Genomic DNA, 12,403 nt, shown 5'->3' with positions numbered 1-12,403 from the left:
TCAGAACCTGAGCCTTGGCACTTCCCAAGCGGGGTCCATCCCTTCCCTGGCACGGAGGAGAGGAACTGCTTCCCCTTAGAGCCGGCAGGCCCCCGGGTACACCTTCCAGTCGTCCTGGCTGTTTGTGCCGCTCCCACACCTGCTCAGACCTGAATTACTATTACCATTTACTAAACATTTTAGTGAGACCTCCACCTTAACAGCTCCCAGCAAAATCATTCTGGGGACCCACCCTTCCCCCACACCAGGGCAGCTCATTCCAGGATGGTTGTGAACGGTTCCATTTCTGCTTTTATGCATTTGGCATAAACATTTCTTGCAGCTCATAAACACCTTGGCCATTTTACCAGTGTCAGGAAAGATGTTTATGACCCAAATATGAAAACTTGGTGAGAATTAACACTTCGGCAAATGGGCTGTTTTATTCCTGGCGAGAAATATCTTCTAAAGAAGACCCGAAGCAGGCAGGGCCCGGGTGTGAAAGTACATGTGTTGGCGACACACCTATGCTTAAAATTCGAAAGATCGGCTATGATTCAAACTCTTTACTGCTGTTCAGTAACGGGGCAACTGTGTGGTTTCTAATTGTTATCAGCTTCCTGTTTGGGTGTTTTTATAGCATTATTATGTTGCCAAGTGAATGAGGCAAAATAAAATAGGAAAAGAGATGTTGGACCAGGAGGTTAATAAAAATCCACTTTGTCACTCGACAGCCTCCCCCAGAGCGGCTTCCTTTTCCAAGGCCCTGTGAGGCTCTTTGTATTGACAGATGCCATTTGCCCATTTACGACGTGATAATAAAAACCTTCAGCCTTATTCAGTGTTATGCTTTTCCTCCCCTGACAGGAGGGCACCAAATGGCTTGGAATCAGCAGGCATTTTTTCATTAAAGATGATAACATTACATGAACCACATTCAAAAGACGTTTCAGAAAAGTAGCAGAATTTGGTCAGGGAAAGAAAGATCTGTGGGAACAGGCTAACACTCGGAGGGACTCAGAAATAGTTGTATTTGTAAAATGACCTGGGTTTTACACAAGTAAAGACTATCTAACAAGCATAGGTGAATGCTGAACTACAGAATACAAAATCATGTATTGCTGTTCTTAAACGTGAGGCTCTGCACATTTTTGCAGTCGTGTTACGCGTACAAAGTAAGACATTTAAGCATAGTTGCCTAAACTAATATCAACTAGTAATCCATTTTCTACTATCTTATGCAAAAACTTTTGCTTTCCTTTTCTATCATTAATTCGTACCTGGCATTTGGCACGGAAGATCATTGAAAATGCAGTTCAAAGGTTTCGTGGTTTTTTATTCCACACATTTACATTTCATACGTTTTCATTGATCTCAATCATTTTCAAACTAAAACATTTTTTAGCCATCAGAGCTATATAGAGCTTTTTTCCTCAATACGTATTATCATTGGTGCTTCTCAGTCACTGATTCAAACCATAAATTAATTAAACCCACTAGTTTCAAACTAGGCCATATGAGACAGTTGGGACTCCAATTGTTCTAACCTATATATGTCATAAACCATAAATGAGAATTGTTGGTAGATGACAGATGTCTTTTAAAGAACATGGGCAGGTTTCTCCAGTGTGTTTTAACATTAACCTGCTAGAGGCTACGCACATATTTTTATAGACCACCAACTCTTGTGTATCTTTCCTGAAATGTCCCATCTACAAGCGAACCTGTATGTTAAATATGGGATATGTCCTTGGTTGACAAGCACAAATGTGATGGCTCATATTCTCCATATTCTGTCATTTGTGGGTTTTTTTCCTTAACCATAAATATGGGTCAGTAATTTGGATCAACCTCAGCCTTTTTGAAAAATATGTGGGTTTCTATTATTTGGAATAATAATAACGGCTCAAATTACTGAGCATGTGCTGCGTGCCAAGCCTGGTTCTAAACCCTATCGGAGCATTGACTCATTTTATCCTCACCGCACACCAATAAGTATTCTGAATATCCTTGTTCTACAGATGGGGAAATTGAGAAGCTAAGCAGTCAGGTGGCTGAGAAATAATTGACGATGGTCCTATTTTTTTTTAACTTTTTTTTTCATCTTTATTGGAGTACAATTGCTTTACAGTGTTGTGTTAGTTTCTGCTGTACCATGGTCCTATTAATGGAAAGGTTGTTTCCAGTTTTTTCTGTCACAGTGCAGTGGTGAGGGTCCTTGTACACCAATTTTTACACACCCCTGTCATGATTTTTGTAGGCTTGCATGCCAGGTATAGAGTTGCTGCATCTATGGCCAGGTGCCTTTTTCGTATTGAAAAGTGTTACTGCCAAATTGTTTAGGCTTAGCATTTATTCTTCCTGTGTGCGGCAGGCTGTTTTTAGCTAAAGTCATCATTTCTTTAGATAGATGATGTTAGATGATGGATGGATGGATGGATGGATGATGGTCAGATAGAACCCATTTTCTAAGAGGTTTGAATGAATAACATTTTATGCTGTTGTCGTCCCCCCAGTCACCAAATGTAGAGTGTGGCCTAAAGGATAGGGATAGTTGTCCCAAAATTATGGGGAAGCTGTGTGTAGAGTACAGATCTCTTTCTCGTTTCATCTCCACTTTGTTAGCAAGTTCCAGAAACCAGAAAAATTCAGTTGCTCTCATAGATTCATTCTGAGAGGCAACACACATGCCAAACGGTGAATCTCGGCAGTGGCCCGCACTACAACAAGGAGAGCCTCCCTAAATTTCAAGCAGGAGTTGTTCCCCAGAAAAACACTTGGTCATCAACATTCCTCCCCCCCCCCCACCCCCACCCCCACCCCGTTCTCGATGAACACAGAGCAGAGGCAAATTGCTTTTACTTCAAAAAAGCAGATCGATCTGAAATACAACGAGGCCTTCAAAATTCACAGTTCAATGCTCATAAAATCTGATACTGAGCAAGGCGGCTTAGAGCGTCTGCACACCTTCATCCTCAATGAGACAGAAACTCACTCTAGCAATTCCCCATGACTTGTCATCTGTGAGCTGGAAGATCAAAGGCCCGACTCCAGGACGGGAAATGGGGAGAATTAGTGTCCCACTAGGAGCCTCTCGCCGCCACCACGGTAAGCCTGGTGGTTCTTCTTAGGATCATGAGCTATTTGGCTCTTAATTTGGGGTTTCATTAAGGGCACATCCACACTTGAATGAAGGGAATGGAAGGTTGCTGTTTCTTTTGAAGTCCAGCTGCTGTTAGAGAGAATTGTGATTCAGAACTATTCAGATTTGCAAAGCCCGTGGCTCGGTGCCTGGCACACAGCAAACACGTGGTAACTTTGGCCATTATTTTTAATATTAACATGACTCGATGGCAAAATTATCTGCAAGGTTCAAATAAAGTGACCTTATCCTACTTTGATAAAGCGCTTCAGAAATTTCTAGAATGGAATCTGGCCTATACAGGATCTCGACAAACTTTTGCTATATGAAGTGGCGCTGGTTCCCTACACCCGCACCCTACCCCGCTGTGAGAAGGTGGCTGAGGCTCAGGGAGCTGACATCCCTTGCCTGAGCTGGGATTTGAACCCAGGTCTTTAGAAGCTTGCCCTTGCCTTTACTCTCTTCTTCACGCCTAAATCTGCAGGGCTGAGCAATTGAATTAGCTGAGGTTCCTGTACCCTTTCTAGTGCAGCCAGTGAGTAGAAGAGATTGTTCTGCACGTGTCAATGATAGCCAAGCTTATCCTGTGGAAACCCACAGACTTTGGAGCCCCATATACTTGGGCTCCATCTCCAACCCTGACACTGTAGCTGTGTGATCCTGGGCAAATCACTTTACCTCACTGAGCCTCAGTGGCCTCATAGGCAAAATGGAGATAATGGTACACACATTTCGGGATCCTTGGAGGATTAAATAAAATAATATCTGTAAAGAATCTACATCCTGTTGGATGTGGAGACACAGCTCTCTCTAAGTGACCAGGCTTCCCAAAGATGTGCACATCCTAAGCCCCAGAACCTGTGACTATGTTATGTTTGTTTCCTGGCAAAGGGGAATTAAGGTAGCAGAAGGAATTAGGTTTACTACTTAGCTGACCTTGGGATGGAGAGATGATGCTGGATTAATCCAGTGGACCCAATGTCACCACAAGCGTTTGGTCGTTTGTTTGGTATATACCAGGGGTCAGCAATTTTTTCTGTAAAGGGTCAGATAGTAAATATTTTAAACTTTGTGAGTCAAGAGGCAATGTCCTCAACTCCTCAAGCAACCATTCTTGCCGAAAGCCTGAAGTCTTATTTTACACTTTACATTTTGAAATGTAAAAACCATTCTCAGCTCACCGGCTGAACTAAAACCAACAGGGGGCCTGATCTGGCCACTGGGCTCCGGTTCACTGACACATGGTATCTGTGCATGTATATATTTTATTTCCAAAAAAGGCTAATGCTGTATATATAGATAGATTTTTTTCTGGTTTTAATTTTTTTTAAATAAATTTATCTATTTGTTTTTGGCTGCATTGGGTCTTTGCTGCTGCATGCAGGCTTTCTCTAGTTACGGCGAGCAGGGGTCACTCTTCGTTGCGGTGCGCGGGCTCGTCATCACGGTGGCTTCTCTCGTCGCGGAGCATGGGCTCTAGGCGCGTGGGCTCAGTAGTTGTGGTTTCAGTACTAGGTTTATCTGAACATGAGGTACTAGTCTAGCACCTGTGGGAGACTGGACAAGATGCTGAGCAAGTTGTGAATCTGTGCCTTGGTTCTCCCATGTAGGAGATGGGAGATGATCACGCCTCTCCTACCTGACTCATGAGGATTAAATGAAATAATTAGTTTGACACTCAGCTAAGGAAAAAAAAAGTCACATTTCTAGCACAGGAAGTACAGGTCCCTTAGCACCAGACAGATTTTGTAATTTAAAATGTTTCTGGGTAATTTCCAGTGGTTAGGACTCTGTGCTTTCAGTGCCAAGCGCCTGGGTTTAGTCCCTGGTCAGGCAACTAAGATCCTGCAAGCCACTCAGTGTGGTCAAAAAAAAAAAAAGTTTCCATTTAGAAATGTAATATACTGCATGGTGGGTCTATTTGTAGGGGATCTGGAACAGCTCGTTGTCATGAAACACGTTGGTATTTCTGTAGCAAAAGAAAAAGTTTATGAATGTTCACACAAATAGTCTTGCATCAATTCAGGTCAAGTTTTGCCACCAAATGAGTTAATATCAGGTGAGCTTTAGCTACCAAATGAGTTTTTAAAAGTTCAATTTTCTGGGCCTCCCTGGTGGCACAGTGGTTGAGAGTCCACCTGCCGATGCAGGGGACACGGGTTCGTGCCCCGGTCCGGGAAGATCCCACATGCCGCGGAGCGGCTGGGCCCGTGAGCCATGGTCGCTGGGCCTGCGCGTCCGGAGCCTGTGCTCTGCGACGGGAGGGGCCACAACAGTGAGAGGTCCACGTACCGCAAAAAAAAAAAAAAAAAAGTTCAATTTTCTGAGCTTTTTGCCTTTAAGTAACGCTCTTCTAAGTATATTACATAGGATGTCTCCTTCAGTATGCACGAGAAGCTTATGAGACAGATACTGTTACTGCGCCCATTTTACAGATAGGGAAACTGAAGCCCAGAGAAGGCGAGCAACTTGCCCAGGGCCACACAGCTGGTAAATGGCAGAGCTGGGATCCAAATGCAGGAAGCCTAGACCAGAGCAGTTCTTAACCTGTGCCTTAAGGATAGATTTTATGGAGTTTGTGAGCTTGGTTGGGGGTGGGGGTGGGGAGGAATTATATTTATTTTCACTGCCTTCTAACTAAAATTTAGCATTCCTTCGATTATGAATGTAGACAGCAAGCCACAGCAGCATGAACAATGCCCATGAGTGCTGCCAATAGGAATCACAGATATCGCTTATTGCAGGGGCAGCAGACATCTCAAGATAGTAGTTATGCTCATCACTACTTTGAAGTTCCAGGAGTTGGTAGAATCACCACTAGATATTGTCAGTAAATGAACTAATAAAGAAGCACATATGTTACTACGTCACAAAGTTTTAAAAAATATTTCGATAGTTGTATTTCAATATAATTGTTTTCCCTTGTGTTTTTGTCAGTATTTATGCATTTAAAAAGCGTGATGCTGGGAAGGGCTCCAGGGGCTTCACCAGACTTTCAGAGGAGTCCAGAACCCAGGAAAGGCTGAGAATGCTTGGCCTAAAGCTATGCTTTAACCACTACACCCCGCAGAGTTAACGCGAATTTGCATTGAAAAAATGAGGAGCGGGGAGGAGAGACCAAAGGTGTTATCTATCATGTCCGGGTGGTGGGATAAAGGCTGACTTCCTTTGTGTTATGCCCGTTTGTGTTTCTGAAATCATACAGTGAGCGTGTTTGACTTCACCATTCAGGAGGGAACTCAGATATTTAAAGGAACAGAGCATTTTCTTTCGGCCCATAAGACATCCCTACCAGATACCAGTTAGTACTGCTCAGACCCTGATAAAGTAAACTCTTAAATTAAAACTGTTGTTGAGATCAGACTTTAAGGGATTTAATGAGAGCCGGTTGATCACATTTCTCCAACTTTAACTTTGAAAGAACAAAAGGTCCATTCCTGCCTCCCAGACAGACAGCCAGTGATTGGGAGAGTCCAAAGCCCAGGTGCCTTGGGATGTGCCCACACCATAAAAGAAGGTCCTATTTTTGCCCTGACTCGACTCTAGCACTTCACAGAAGCAACTATTGCTGAAGCAAAGATCGCTAATGATAACGTCTTCCTCTTGCCGCTGCCCTGTGAGTTAGCAGGGTGAACCCAGGGTCTCTGGTGCCTTTCATTCTTCATCTCATGCTTCTGAGTCTCAACCGTCGTTCAGTTCTGCGTTGGCAGTTATTGTGGTCGTGGCTGAATCAGACAGGAGGGAGAACGGGCGGGAGCCACCTGCCCAGGTGGTGGGTCCTCAGAACAGGGTGGGGAGAGAAGAGAGCGCTGGAGGAAAAGCAGAGAAGCCGAGACAGACTGTGTCCCTCTGCAGGTTAGTGATCCATCCTACTCAGCTTCAAGGGGGACTTGAACCTGGAATTTCTGAATCCTATCTGGCTCTCAGAGAATAAAATCGAAGCATCATGGTGGGGTTTACAGGCTCAGCATCACCAGCGGAAGGACCATGACCAAAACCCACAGCCCACATCTGCTGCCCACACACAGCCTGTACCAGGTAACCCTCACCTGCCCACCAGTTTCCAGCCCCATCCTCTTCACTCCTAAAGCAACTTGAAAACACTTGTTAATAGCATTCACACTGCAACTCAGTTACCTGCCTTAGTACCTCTCTGTCCGGCTTCCCCACGAAGCTGTCTACTCCTTGAGGGCACAGGCTGTATTTGGGGGGAGTTTATTACCATGGATAGGAGCATGGATTGGAATTCTGCCTCAGCCACTTCCTGGTTGTGTGATCTTGGGGAAGTCGCTTCTCTCTAAGCCTTTGTTTTTTCATCTGTAAAATGGGTAGTCAGTGATTCAACTAAAAAGTATTAAGGGCTAACTCTGTGCTAGGAACTCTTCTAGATGCTGGAGATTTAGAACGTGGCAAAAACCACTGTCCAGCTGAAGCGTGCGTTCTAGCTGGACTAGGTGTGAGAGGAGGTGGCAGGCATAAACAAGCAAATTCAACAATAACAGTAGGCACCTCATGTGGGTTATTAAGAGGATTACTTGAGATGAGGCCTTTAAAGTGCTCAGCTAAGGCCTGGCTCATAATAAATGCCAACAGATGACAGTGCTGATTATTTTCTCCAGGAAAAGCATTCCTGACCCCACTAAAACGGGCACTCCCACCCTGCCCACCCCAGACCTGGCTGCCGGCCCTGTGTCTTGACTCTGACAGCACATGTACGCAGCTTGATCGTGGCATTTACTACATCATCCAATCATATTCTCTTAGATGCATATGGTTCCACGTTGACCTCACCTACTTGAAACATGTACAGTGGATTTTTACTTGTATTTATATCTTCAGCGTCTCACGTGGTGCCTGGCCCACAGTTGGGACCAAATAAATGCTTGTTAGGTCAATCAGAGATCAAACCTAAAGAAAACACCAAGGCCTCAAATGGCATTAAAAAAAAACTTGTCTCAGGACTTCCCTGGAGGTCCAGTGGTCAAGACTCCACGCTTCCACTGCAGGGGGTGCGGGTTCCATCCCTGGTCGTGGAACTAACATCCCACACGCCCCGTGGTGCAGCTACAAAAAAATTTAAATGAAAAAAAAACTTGTCTCAGACTTGCTCTGAAAAAGTCCTGGTAGTAACCAGCCTCCAGATGGCCTCTGGTGGTCCTTACCTCCTCATCTATGTTCTTGTGTCACCAATAGAAGATTGAGGAAGTGACAATGTGTACATTCCCAGGTAAGGTCATAGGAGACATTGTAGCTTCTGCGTTGCTCTCTCTTGGATCACCTGGTCTGGGGGAAGCCAGCTGCCGTGCTGTGAGGACACATGAGAACTCTGTGGAGATGCCCACATGACGAGGAACTGAGGCCTCCCGCCAATACCCAGAACCCACTTGCCTGTCATGTGAGTGCACCATCTTGGAAATAGGTTTGTCAGCCCCAGTCAAGCCTTCATTGGACCCCAACCCTGGCCAACAATGTGTCTGCGACTTCACCCAGCTAAGCCACTCCTGAATTCATAGGAGACCCACAACATTTTTAAAAGAAACGTATTGGCATAAACAACGAGCTCTGGACTGAAATGAGCAGAGACAGTACAAAAGGAAAAGAGGCCTTTGAACCCTCAGACTTCTGCAGGCAGGAAGCAGGCTGCAAAACTACTCAGGTGCAAACAGGATCTGCATTTCTTGGGAAAAGAAGAATGACTCGGAGAATAGATCCCTGAGTCCAGAGGGTAGATCCAAGACGTGTAATCACTCCCTCCAGGTCACAGAGCTAATAATGGTAGAGCCAGACTTCAAACTGAAGCAGTCTGGCTCTAGAGTCCATGCTTGTCTCCTCTGCATTATACCGTGTCTCTAATGGATGGTTGCATGGGTAGATAGATAGTATGATTTTGGTTCACTGAATTAGCATTTTAAAATAGCAAGTGGTGCTCATGTAAGTACACAAAGAGAATCCCAGACACCGGTGACCGGGCGTGTGTGGATCTGATGATTGGTGATCTTCATGACATTCACTCAAAGAATGATACAGCCTCTGATCCTGAGCCTTTCCTTTTTACACAAAGAAAAATATTAAGGGGACTTCCCTAGTGGCACAGTGGATAAGACTCCACGCTTCCAATGCAGGGGGCCTGGGTTCAGTCCCTGGTCAGGGAGCTGGATCCCACACGCGTGCCACAACTAGGAATTCACGTGCCGCAACTAAGGAGCCCACCTGCCGCAACAAAGACCCAGCACAGCCTCAGCCCCAGCCGCAGGCACAGCCACCGGCACAACCCCAGCCCCAGCTCCTGCTGCAGCTCCTCCAGACTCCATCCCTACACCGACATCCTGGAGGTTGGGATGCTCTTGTCCAAATCCGACTGTCTTGCCCGCCGGCATGCCGCGCCCTGCAACGACCTGCACGCCACCAAGCTGGCGCCCGGCAAGGAGAAGGAGCCCCTGGAGTCACAGTGCCAGGTGGGCCTGCTCCTGGGCAGCGGCGGCTTCGGCTCCGTCTACTCCGGCATCCGTGTCACCGACCACTTGCCAGTGGCCATCAAGCACGCACGTGGAGAAGGACTTGTATTTCAGGCTGGGGAGAGCTGCCTAACGGCACCCGAGTGCCCATGGAAATGGTTCTGCTGAAGAAGGTGAGCTCGGGCTTCCCCGGTGTCATCAGGCTCCTGGGCTGGTTCGAGAGACCCAGCAGTTTCGTCCTGATCCTGGACAGGCCCGAGCCAGCGCAAGAACTCTCCGACTTTATCACGGAAAGGGGGGCCCTGCAGGCGGAGCTGGCCCACAGCTGCTTCTGGCAGGTGCTGCAGGCCGTGCGGCACTGCCGCAGCTGCGGGGCGCTTCACCGCGACGGCAAGGTTGAGAACACCCTTATCGACCTCAGTCGCGGTGAGCTCAAACTCATCGACTTCAGGTCGGGGGCGCAGCTCGAGGACACCGTCGACACGGACTTCGATGGGACCCGAGCATAGAGTCCTCCAGAGTGGATCCGCTACCATCGCTACCATGGCAAGTCAGCAGCCGTCTGGTCTCTGGAGGTCCTGCTGTAGGATATGGTCTGTGGAGAGGTTCCCTTTGAGCACGAGGAGGAGACCATCAGGGGCCAAGCTTTCTTCAGGCAGAGGGCCTCTTCAGAGCGTCAGCATCTCATTAGATGGTGCTTGGCCCTGAGACCATCAGATTGGCCATCCTTCAAAGAAATCCAGAACCATCCATGGATGCAAGATGTCCTCCTGCCCCAGGAGACTGCTGAGATCCATCTCCACAGCCTGTTGCCAGGGCCCAGCAGATAGCTTCTGGGCAGGTTCTCCCTTCTCTGTCAGATGCTTAAGGGAGGGGAACTATGTGTCTCCAGCTTCCCAAGTACCAGTGACACTTCTCTCCAAGTAGGACAGTGCTTGATACAGGAACAACATTTACAACTCATTCCAGACCCCAGGCCCTGGAGGCCGCCTCCCAAAGAGAGGAGGAGACTCCACTCCAGCCGTCCTAGGCCTCAGCTCCTCCCATAGAAGCTCTGCTTCTCATCGGTGTCCAGCATTGCTGGACTTTGCAAAATCCCAGGGGTGGGGGGTGGGGGGTGGGAGTGGGTCAGAATCCAGCCATGGAACTCTTCCCTTCCTCAGGAGTTCTGCTGAGGGCTTCCCTGGTGGCACAGTGGTTAAGAATCCGCCTGCCAAGGCAGGGGACATGGGTTCGAGCCCTGGTCCGGGAAGATCCCACATGCCACAGAGAGCAACTAAGCCCGTGCGCCACAACTACTGAGCCCGTGGGCCGCAACTACTGAGCCCGCGTGCCACACCTACTAAAGCCCGCGCACCTAGAGCCAGTGCTCCGCAACAAGAGAAGCCCCTGCGATGAGAAGCCCGCACACCGCAACGAAGAGTAGCCCCCGCTCACCCCAACTAGAGGAAGCCCGCACGCAGCAACAAGGACCCAACGCAGCCAAAAATAAATTAATTAATTAATCAATTAATTAAAAAAAAAGTTCTGCTGAATGCTGTGATGGGTCGGGTAGGGGGAAATTGGGTTGGGGTGAGCTAGGACTAGCACCGTTTTAAGTCCCTGTCACCTCTTCCAGCCCTTCTGAGTGCCTTCTGTGGGGACTCCGGCTGTGCTGGGAGAAATACTTGAACTTGCCTCTTTTATGTGCTGCTTCTCCAAAAATCTGCCTGGGTTTGGTTCCCTGTCTTTCTCCCCCACCCCTTCCCCCCATCCTTCATATGAAAGGTGCCATGGAAGAGGCCACAGGGCCAAATGCTCAGCCACCTGCCCTTTTTCCACCTCCTTTAGTAAAACTCCCAAGTGAACTGGCCTTCCTTTTTGGTTTTTACTTAACTGTTTCCAAGCCAAGACCTCACACACACACACACACACACACACACACACAAATGGACAAACAATGCAAATCAACAGAACAGCTGTAAATGTGCGTGCAGTTGGCATGGTAGTGTACGAAAGGATTGTAGTTGATCGAATTCTTTTTTAATTTTGCCTTTAATTTATTTTACCTGTTTTTTGTTCTGTTTTGGTTTGGGTTTTTTGTTTTCTTGGAAAGATGCACATTCTAACCTGGAGGTCAATGTTATTTATTTATTTATTTATTTGGTTCCCTTGCTGCTCCAAGCTTCCACAGCTACTCCCATAGTTTTCTTTTCTCCCTTCCTCCTCTGACTCGGGGACCTTTGGGGGAAGGCTGCAACGCTTGCTCTGTTCATTCATAGGGTGACGGGACTCAGGCGGGGCAGCTGCTGCAGCTCCCTGACTGCCGCGGCCCCCCTGGTCTGCTTACCCAAGGGGACATGGCGTCCTGGGTGATGGGGGAGGGGCAGTGCTGACTTGTGTACATAGGATAGCTATATGAAAAGCAGTTCTGGGTGGTGTGCCTTCCAGGTCCTCTCTGGGGCTGTGTTTTGAGCAGCATGTAGCCTGCTGCTTTTATCTGAGTGAAATACTGTACAGGAGAATGAAAAACATCTTATCTTTTTTCTTTTTATACTTGGTGGTTTTTTTGGAATAAAATACCTTTTGTCTTAAAAAAAAAAAAGACCCGGAACAACCAAATAAATAAATAAATATTAAAAAAAAGAAAAAGAAATGTTAAGGAAGGTGTTAAAGGTAAGGAAGGACACTAACCTTACTACACCAGGTGGAGATCTGTACCCCATCTTGTTTTTAACACCCTGGTATAAATAAATAAGTAAATCTGGGGGGGAACAAACTAAGCTAGCAAACACTAGTCCCCCTTTGTCCTTGGTTTCACTTTCCAAGGTTTCAGTTACCCACGGTA

At 47.0% G+C, this 12,403-nt stretch overlaps 1 pseudogene; it reads left to right on the top strand.

Annotated features, from left to right (window-relative positions):
- The first annotated feature begins 9,357 nt into the window (after positions 1–9,357).
- On the top strand, positions 9,358–10,406 carry LOC136135114 (serine/threonine-protein kinase pim-1-like; annotated as a pseudogene).
- The last annotated feature ends 1,997 nt before the right edge of the window (positions 10,407–12,403 follow it).

The sequence above is a fragment of the Phocoena phocoena genome, chromosome 15, assembly GCF_963924675.1.
Source record: "Phocoena phocoena chromosome 15, mPhoPho1.1, whole genome shotgun sequence".
Lineage (NCBI taxonomy): Eukaryota > Metazoa > Chordata > Mammalia > Artiodactyla > Phocoenidae > Phocoena > Phocoena phocoena.
This window is presented reverse-complemented; position numbering and strand designations above follow the sequence as displayed.